A 9,367-nucleotide genomic window follows, 5' to 3' on the forward strand; every position below is an offset into this window, starting at 1 on the left:
AATCTGTCCAGAGTTTCCCTGTTCAGAAAAGTATTTAGCTTCAAAATATTCTGAGTGTTTTTAGTTCCTTTCAATTTCAGTATGCAAATAATAGCCAAGTCATTTATAAACGTTTTTATACTTATAAATTGAGGTATCATATACGTGAACTGGAAAAGTCTTACTTATGTGTCTTGTCAGATATAATAAATTATCATAGCGATTTAACTACCATCTAAGCCAAAATGTAGAACATCTCATTAACAACTTCCTCCGAAACCGAGATCGGTGGCTCAGCCTGTCATCCCGTGCTTCGGGAGGTGAGTGGATGACCTGAGCCCGTGGGTTCGAGACCCGCCTGGGCAACTTGGCGAGACCTCATCTCTACAATAAATCAAAAAATTAGCCAGGCGTGGTAGTGCGCCCCTGTAGTTCCAGCTACTTGGAAGGTTGAGGTGGAAGGATCACCGGAGCCCAGCAGATCGAGGATGCGGTGGCCGGGAGCAGCCACTGCACTCCAGTCTGGGTGACAGAGTGAAACTCCAACTCAAAAAAAAAAACACCTTCCTCCGACACACAAAGTTAAGTATTTCTGACTTCAGATAACCAAAGGCTACTTTTGTTTTTGAACTTCGTATGAATGAAATCACACATTAAGTACCTTTTAGTGCCTGACTGCTTCCACGTAACATTGTTTGTTCACACTGTTTCAAGTAGTTATAGTTTTTTTTTTTTTTTAATTTTTCATTGTAAGGATACACACACACACATTGTAAGGAGATATATATAGCTATATATATAAATTGTAATGAATGTTTGGGTTCTTTCTAGCTAGATATATGATTAATAAAGCTGACAAGAGCATCCTTACATATGTCTTTTAGTGAACATATGTATTTTTATCTGTTTAGCACATACACTGGAGTGAAAAAGAGCATATGCATATGTCCAGCTTTAGCAATTCTTGCCCAACCATTTTCCAAAATGATTTCATCAGGTTACACTTCAGTCTGACCATATGAGAGTTCTAGTTGCTCTATGTCCTCACAAATACTTAGAGCTATCAGTATTTTTTAAATGTTTAAAATATTTAAAAATGACCATCATTAATAAAACAACAACAGATACTGGCGAGGATGCAGAGAAAAATGAATGCTTCTACACTGCTGGTGGGAATGCAAACCAGTCTAACCTTTTTGGAAGGAACATTTTTTAAATGTTATGTGTTCTGGTATATGTATTAGATGTAGAATCTTGTCTGAGATTTAAATTCCATTTCTCTGACATTAAGACATTTATATTAAGAAGTTTTAAAACAAGGAACAGTTTGTCACTTATAAATCAAAACCTGGGCAAGTATCAGGATAACTCCTGAGAATCCATGAGTGTTTTTCCCGAGGGAAATGGTTAACTTTAGTTTTATTCAGGTAGTCTAATATTAAAATGGACAAAACTATAGAACAGAATGTCTACAGCACAAAATGGCTAAATACTAATAAAAACAATAGTTTTAATTCTCTTGGCGCCAAATCAAGGCTAATTTTAAGCTAACAAAACGCTACATTGCCAATCACCCCAAATTTAGATTAAAATTTTGGACTGGGAAAAAGGTTTAAAATGTCACAATTTTGCTGTATTTGAGAAAGACTTAAATGTTCATCGTTCCTTTCTGTTTTATAATGAGACTTTAGGCTTTGGACAGGTAAAATGGGACAGTGCAACTTGATGTAATTAGTGTTCCCTTTTTAAACTATGTCATTTCCACTGCTAGTCATATTTCATGTTTTTGATGACTGCAAATAAGACAAGCCTACCCCGATTTGTAATTCAGGTCTTGCAGCTGGCAGAATTTGAATTTTAAATGAACTGCTGGCATTATTCTTGTGAAGAACTGGCAAAAAGAGTTGCACTCATTGAAACTAAAGTTTAGTGTGAGGATTTACATATTATATTCAGCCAACAACACTTCCATGTGAGGAAAACAAAAACCATTATGGGGTTGTTTTATATTAATAAAGTTATACAAATTTTAAGTCATAGAAGTGCTTCCTTTATATTTTCAAGGTCAATAAGAGTTTTTTATGACTTCATGATTCTGATATTTCATATTAAATGATCCTAACAAGCGAATAAATAACTTTTCCAGCACTAAAATGAAACAAGTTGTAAATTAGCTTGCAGAGTAATTTTAGTGTGGACCATACACATACTTAAAATAAATATTATAGAAATTGTCATCAACAAAGAGAGATAGAAGAATGCCTATGAACTCTCGGTAAACTCTAAAACACACCCTGGAGTTAATGTGTATCCATTTTGTGAACATTATAAGGAGAAAGACAATATCCAGCTTATTGTTTAGATTAGCATTTTGTTTGAACATTGAACAAGTGCACTCATGCAAGCAGAGAGGCATGAGTAATGAGCTAATGTACAATACCAAAATTTAAGCTTTTCTCTCTCTTCCAAAGGAAGTACTGTAAATGAGAAATAAAGGTTGTATATTTTCTTTCTCTTATATGTTGTCTAAGTTCTCTTCCTTTATTTTATGATTGCTTACTTCTGAATTAGATATTTGATGTTGAATGGAGGTATATATAGTTAGAAAAGCCTCAATTAGATGTTCAATCCCTTGAGAAATCCGTTTTTATTTTTATTTTTTAACAGCTGTGAAATTTATTTTTTATGTTTTATTTTTTTTGAGTTTGAGCTTCACTTCATCACCCAGGCTGGAGTACAGTGTCACTCTCATGGCTACCCCAACGTTAACCTGCTGGGCTCCAGCGATCCTTCTGCCTCAGCCTTCTTAGTAGCCAGAACTACAGGCATGTGCTACCATGTCCAGCTAATTTTTTTAAAATTTATTGTAGAAATGAAGTCTCGCCAAGTTGCCCAGGCTGGTCTCAAACTTGCCAGCTCAGGCAATCCCCTCACCTCGGCCTCCCAAAATCCTGGTATTACAGGCTGAGCCACTGAGCCCGATCGAGAAATCCTTTATTACAATTCTTTTATGTAATCTGCTACAAAATAAAAAAAATGGAGAGAAAATACCTTTATCAACTTCATTCATCTATTTTTTTGTTAACTCTTCCCTTCATAAATATTTACGTGGTATTATCTATATGACAATTATTCTGCTGGGCCCAAGAGATAAAACACACACACACACACACACACACACACACACACACACACCCTAGTACAGTGCCTTCTACCTCAAGATGTGAGCCACTTGGTGGCTAGGATGAAATAAAAATGCCAGATAAAGCAACATGGCAAGTGAAGGAGGATAAGCAATGAGACACACAACAGGGAAGAAGTGCCAGGCCGGATGGCAAAACATTTTTTAGCATGTATGTGAACTTCACAGTATTTTTTAAACTTTTCAATAGCTTTGGATGTACACATGATTTTTGCTTCCATGGATGCATTGCATAGCAGTGAAGGCGTCTGAGCTTTAGGTGTACTGGTTACCTCCCACTAGTGTGCATTGTTCCCAGTCAGTGATATTTTTATCCCTCCTCCCTTTAACCCTCCCCTTTTTGAGACTCCAGTTCCAGTGTACCATTCTATATGCCTTCACAGAACCTTACTTAGCCCCCACTTATAAATGAGAACGTGTGGTATTTGACTATTTGTTACTGTGTTTACTTCACTTAGGATAATGGTCTCCAATTCCATCTATGTTGATGCAAAATATATTATTTTGGTTTTTTTATGGCTAAGTATCATTCCATGATGTGTGTGTATATATATATATATATATATATATATATATATATATATAATAAATCATATTTTCATTATCCACTAATCAGTTGATGAGTATTTAGGCTGAATCTACATCTTTATAATTGTGAATTGTGCTGCATTAAACATTCAAATGCAGTTATCTTTTTTGTATAATGACCTCTTTTCATTTGAGTAGAGAACTAAAAAACACTGATGAAATAAATTGTAAAAGACACAAACAAATGGAACAATATCCCATGCTCATGGACTGAAAGAATCAACATTGTCAAAATGTACTACCCAAAATAATTTACTTTACAGATTCAAAATAATACCAAACTCCCAACATTGTTTTTCACAGAATTGGAAAAAACAATCCTAATATTCATATAAGAAGAGTCTGAATAGTCAAGGCAATCATGAGCCCCCCGCCAAAAAAAACCTTATGAGTTTTATAATTCTAGGGTAGTTAGCACTATGACTTGCATTTTATATGTAAGGAGTCTAGGACAGAGAGAATTTAATTGACTTGAAGCAATCTTAATTGTGTTGTCACAACATCAGAATGTGAGTTGCTGAATTATTTTTTGATTGAGAACTCTGAATAGAAATGGCATCTCATTAAATTTGCAGCAGTTTTTAAAACAAAAATGTAAAAGTTATAATTTATAGATCAATGTTTTTAAAAGATTGTATTTAAAAAGTAGTTGCTGAACTAACAAAATTAAGGGACATTGGATGTGTACAGAGAGGCAAAATCTACTTTGAGCACTTTGTTTTTCAAATTTTTCTCTCATTGGATTTTAAACTATAAAACTGTAATACAATCAAAATATATTACTTCCTTGATGCAATTTTTGAAATTTCCCTGCTTATTACTTTCTATACTATAGTAATTGTCCTGAGCATATCAATGGGAGAGAGGGAGAAAATCAGAGAGCTCTATGTGCTTTATTTAAGAAGCTTTGTAGTCTTTGAATAGGGAGACCACATAATTTATTGTCCAAAGTGGAACATATTTGAGATTAAAATAAGCTCTAATAATTCTGAAAAATAAAATTCCAAATATTTTAACAGAGCTTAAGCAGAAGATTTTCACTAGTCAAACCTGCATTGTATTTTTATTTCTTCTATATCTAGTCCTATTTATCTTGATATTTAAAACTTTGCTATAGATGTTATGAAACTAGACTATTAGGTACAATTATCAGGATCATCCTTCCTTGCTATATATAGTCAAACAAATTGCTTAAACTTTTAAGTCTTTCATATATAAAATGGGAATAATTATTACACTTGCCTCACAAAATTACTGTAAAGGTTAAATTAATTCTTATATGCAGAGAAAAAAATGAATAAATGTCAGTTACTGATTTTTATCTATAGTTGTGTGTACACTAAAATTATTGTATACATTTATCAGTTTAAGGTGCAATAATTTTGGTGTTACAGTAATCTGACTGACTTAATAATCCTTTTTCAGAAAAGCTCTTCCAACTCATTTTTGCCAATTTTGTTTTCTCCTCTTCAGAACATGCTAAAAAATCATGGTGTCTCTGGCACCTTCTAATCATACCCAGGCATAAGATCAATCAATATCTTAATGGTAACACATTTAAATATACATGAATAAAGTGTATGCCAGCATCATAGACAATAAAATCAGAGTTTGGGAGCTGTGACAAATGGTGGAAATATTCATTTTCTCAAGGCCACATGATTAATTTTTTATAAAGCCAGGACTAAATCCCATGTGTCCTGATTTCTAGTGCACTGTTCCTTATTTTTGGCATGGAAGTATAATATATTGTTCAACTCAGACATTTTGTGAATAAAAGAAGGCATTATTAAAAACACACTGGGAAATACATGTATAGATTAGTATTCTCCCAGGCAAATATTGTTTATGGCATATTAGCCATGAATTAATAGATAACATAAAAATCCCACCAGGTATTTTAATATGGAGGATTTAACATGGGGGATTTATTGTGGTTTATTTGCCATGGCTATCATTATATTTTAATATGGAGACTTTAACATGAAGAATATTATGGAGAAAGCGATAGGGGTCACTGTTAGAAAATAACTGTAAGAAGTATCCCTCATTTCTTGGGGTGGAGAAGTAAAAAGATAGATATTGAGGTTTCCAAACCTTAAAAGTTCAAAGAAGGGCACCAAATGACCTGGAATTCAAGCCCTGACTTTCATGTTGATGGCTGCTGACTGATCCGGGTGGTGGTTGCTAAGGGTTGGAGTGGCTGTGGCAATTTAAGAAGTGAGATTTGCTGCATCGATCAACTATTCCTTTCACAAAAGATTTCTCTACAAAATGTGATAGCATGCTATCTACAGTAGAACTTATTTCAAAATTGAAATCCATTCTCTTGATCCATGCCACAGCTTTATCACATTTATGGAATGTCCTAAATTATTTGTTGTTATTTTAACTATGTTCATAGCATTTCTATAGGACTAACAACATGCAGGCTGAGAACTAAATGCAAAACAACTCCTTTCACAATAGTCACAAAAAGAATACCTTAGAATTCGTCTAGTCGTAAAGTAAAAGATCTTTACAATGAGAACTACAGAACATTACTAAAAAGTATCAAAGATGACACAAGCAAATGCAAGATTATTCTATGCTCATGAATTGGAAGAACAAATATTTTTTAAATGTCTATACTGCCCAAAGCAATGTATAGATTCAACATAATCCTTGTCAAACTACCAGCAATATTTTTCACTGATCTAGAAAATACAATACTTAAATTCACATGAAAGCAAAAAAAGAGCCCAAATAGCCAAAGCAATTGTCAGCAAAAAGAACAAAACTAGCGGCATCACACACCTATACTTTAAACTTTACTACAAGGCTACAGTAATCAAACCAGCATGGAACTGGTACAAAAATAGACCAATGTTACAGGACAGAGAAGTCAGAAATAAGACCACAGGTTTACATTCATCTTATATTTGACAAAGCTGACAAAAACAAACATTGCAAAAGGAAACTGTATTCAGCAAATGGTGCTGGAAAAACTGGCTAACCACATACAGAATGAAATTGAACTCCTAGGTAACCATACACAAAAATTATCTCAAAGTGGATCAATGACTTAAACATAAAACTTCAAACTACAAAAATCTTAGAAGAAACCTAGGGAACACTTTCCTGCATATTAGCCTATGCAATGAATTTATAAACAACTCCTCAAAAGCAAATGCAACAAAAGCTGAAATAGACAGGTGGAACCTTACCAAGTAACAAAGCTTCCACCCAGCAAAATAGCCATCAAGAGATTAAAAAGGCAACAGACAAAAGGAGAGTAAATATTTGCAAACTATGTACCCAACAAAGGCCTAATACTCAAATGAATTGACAGTACATAAACAAATAATCCCATCAAAAAGTGGGTAAAAATGACATGAACAGACACTTCTTAAAGGAAGACATATAAGAAGGCAACACACATGAAAAATGTTCAGTTTCACTAATCATCAGAGCGATGCAAATCAAAACTTCCATGACATACCATTTCATATTGGTCAGGATGACTATGATCACAAAGTCAGCAGCAACAACAGATACTGGCAAGGCTACGGAGAAAAGGGAACACTTGTACACTAGAATGTAAGCCAGTTCCACCACTGTGGAACACAGTTTGGAGATGACTCAAAGAACTAAAACTAGAGCTACCATTCAGTCAATCAATTCCACTTCCAGGATTATACTCAATGGAACATGGATGCAGCTAGAGGCTATTCTAAGTGAACCATCACAGAAACAAGAAACTGAAATGCATGTTGTAACGCATAAATGGGTACTAAACCCTGGGCACACACAGGCACAAAGATGGGGTCAATAGACAATGGGAAATGCTAAAGAGGGGAAAGAGGTAGGGGGAATAATGGAAGCCAAACCATCCATTGGTTATTATGATCACCCCTGGGGGGAGCACCTCAGAAACCCAAACCTCCTCTTCATGCAAAATCCAGTACCTCTGGAGCAAATTCTCACATGTACCCATAATTCCAACAATTTTTAAAAAGAGAAACAACAAAATTACCCAGATGTGTGTGCACCGACTTGGAGTGGGAAAGGAAGAGAAGGAGAGAAAGAGAGAGGTAGAAGGAGAGGGAGAGGGAGGAGGAGGGGGGAGAGCGAGAGAGAGACAGAGAGGGAGGGAGAAAGGAAGCATGCGCACTAGCAAAAAATGCTTTAAAGGGTTAATCCACATAAAGGGTATGCAAATATTATTTGGATTATTCTAGAAAACTTTCTGTAAATTGGAAATTACTTCCAAATAAAACACTTTAAAATGTTAAAATAAGAGAGAGAGAAAGAGAGAAAAGATAACAGCATCAATCTCCCTATACATCTTTATTAGAGCCCTTGAGCATCCAGTCTGGCTTCATTCCATTTCTGGAGCACAGGCAGAGTAGATTCAGCATAACTCTTAAAGGCCCTGTGATTTCTGGAATGGCAATGAGCATTTGGCTTTTACTTAAAGTCACCAGATGCATCAGTCACTAATAAGACAAACTGTCCTTTGAAGCTTTGAAACCAGGCATTGACGTCTCTCTAGCGATGAAAGTTCTAGATGGCATCTTCTTCCAATAGTAACTTGTTTCATCTACACTGAAATTCTTTTATTTATTTGTTCAGTGCTCAGCCTTCTATTGGGGGTTCTGTCTCCCCTGGGACAAATGTTCATTCTGCCTGTGTCTTTTTGAGTGCAGGTGGGTGTGCTCTGGTGGTTGAATGGGATGGAGGGGAGGGGACCCTGGTGAGCTTGGGCTTATGCGGGGCTGCGCGTGCAGTGGTGCCAATCCCAGGACCTGGGGCCCTTTCTCCCAGGGCAGCCAGGAATGGTCAGGCCACTGCTGAGGTCTGGGCTTCCCTGAGGGGCCTTCGCTTGGTGCCCCTGGGTGCCGCCCTGGCCCATCTCCCCAGAATTTGGTCTTGGAAGGGTCACGGTGGCATACCTGCCTCGAGTCGGCGTGTGTCCCTTGCCTGGGGCCTCTCTTGGTCTGTTCCCTTCCCTGGGAGCCAAGACCCTGGTCCCTCAGGGGCGGGTCCCCCAAGAGGGTCCTGCAGGGTCGTGGCATGGAGCTGGGAGTGTGCGGGGGAGGGAGCGACTGGGACAGGGCCTGGCGTTGGGAGGGCTGGGCAGCCTAGTCATCCTTGTCCTTGATGCCATATTTGAGGAGCGTGTGAACTCCACATAGTTGCAGGTGCCTTTCTTGCCGATGGGGTCCCTCTCTTCCGCCTCCTCGTCCGTGAAGCAGTCGCCCATGGTGGTGAGCAGCTCCCGGAGCTGGTCCTCGTGGGTAAACCCTGAGGCCTCCTCGTCAAAGCAGGCGAAGGCGTTGCGGATCACATCCTCCGGGCCAGTGCTGTTCAGCTTCTCCCCAAACATGGGGAGGAACATGGTGAAGTTGACGGACCCTAGGGCTCCACCCATCATGCCCTCCGGGTAATTCGTCCGTGGGGTTCTTCCCCAGCGAGGCAAGCATGTCGTGCAGGTCCTCCTTGTCGATGAAGCCATCAGGGTTGTGGTCGATCTCGCTGAAGGCCTCTTTGAACTCCCGAATCTGGGACTGGTCAAAACCTTGCGAAGACATCGGACGTGGCCCGCTGTGGCCCCTT

General features: G+C 37.7%; 1 pseudogene; it reads right to left on the reverse strand.

The window, feature by feature from the left end:
* Positions 1 to 8,892: 8,892 nt before the first annotated feature.
* On the reverse strand, positions 8,893 to 9,364 carry LOC103253065 (annotated as a pseudogene).
* Between the last annotated feature and the right edge of the window lie 3 nt (positions 9,365 to 9,367).

This window comes from Carlito syrichta, unplaced genomic scaffold (genome assembly GCF_000164805.1).
Source record: "Carlito syrichta isolate Samal-C Ts95f unplaced genomic scaffold, Tarsius_syrichta-2.0.1 Scaffold197672, whole genome shotgun sequence".
Lineage (NCBI taxonomy): Eukaryota > Metazoa > Chordata > Mammalia > Primates > Tarsiidae > Carlito > Carlito syrichta.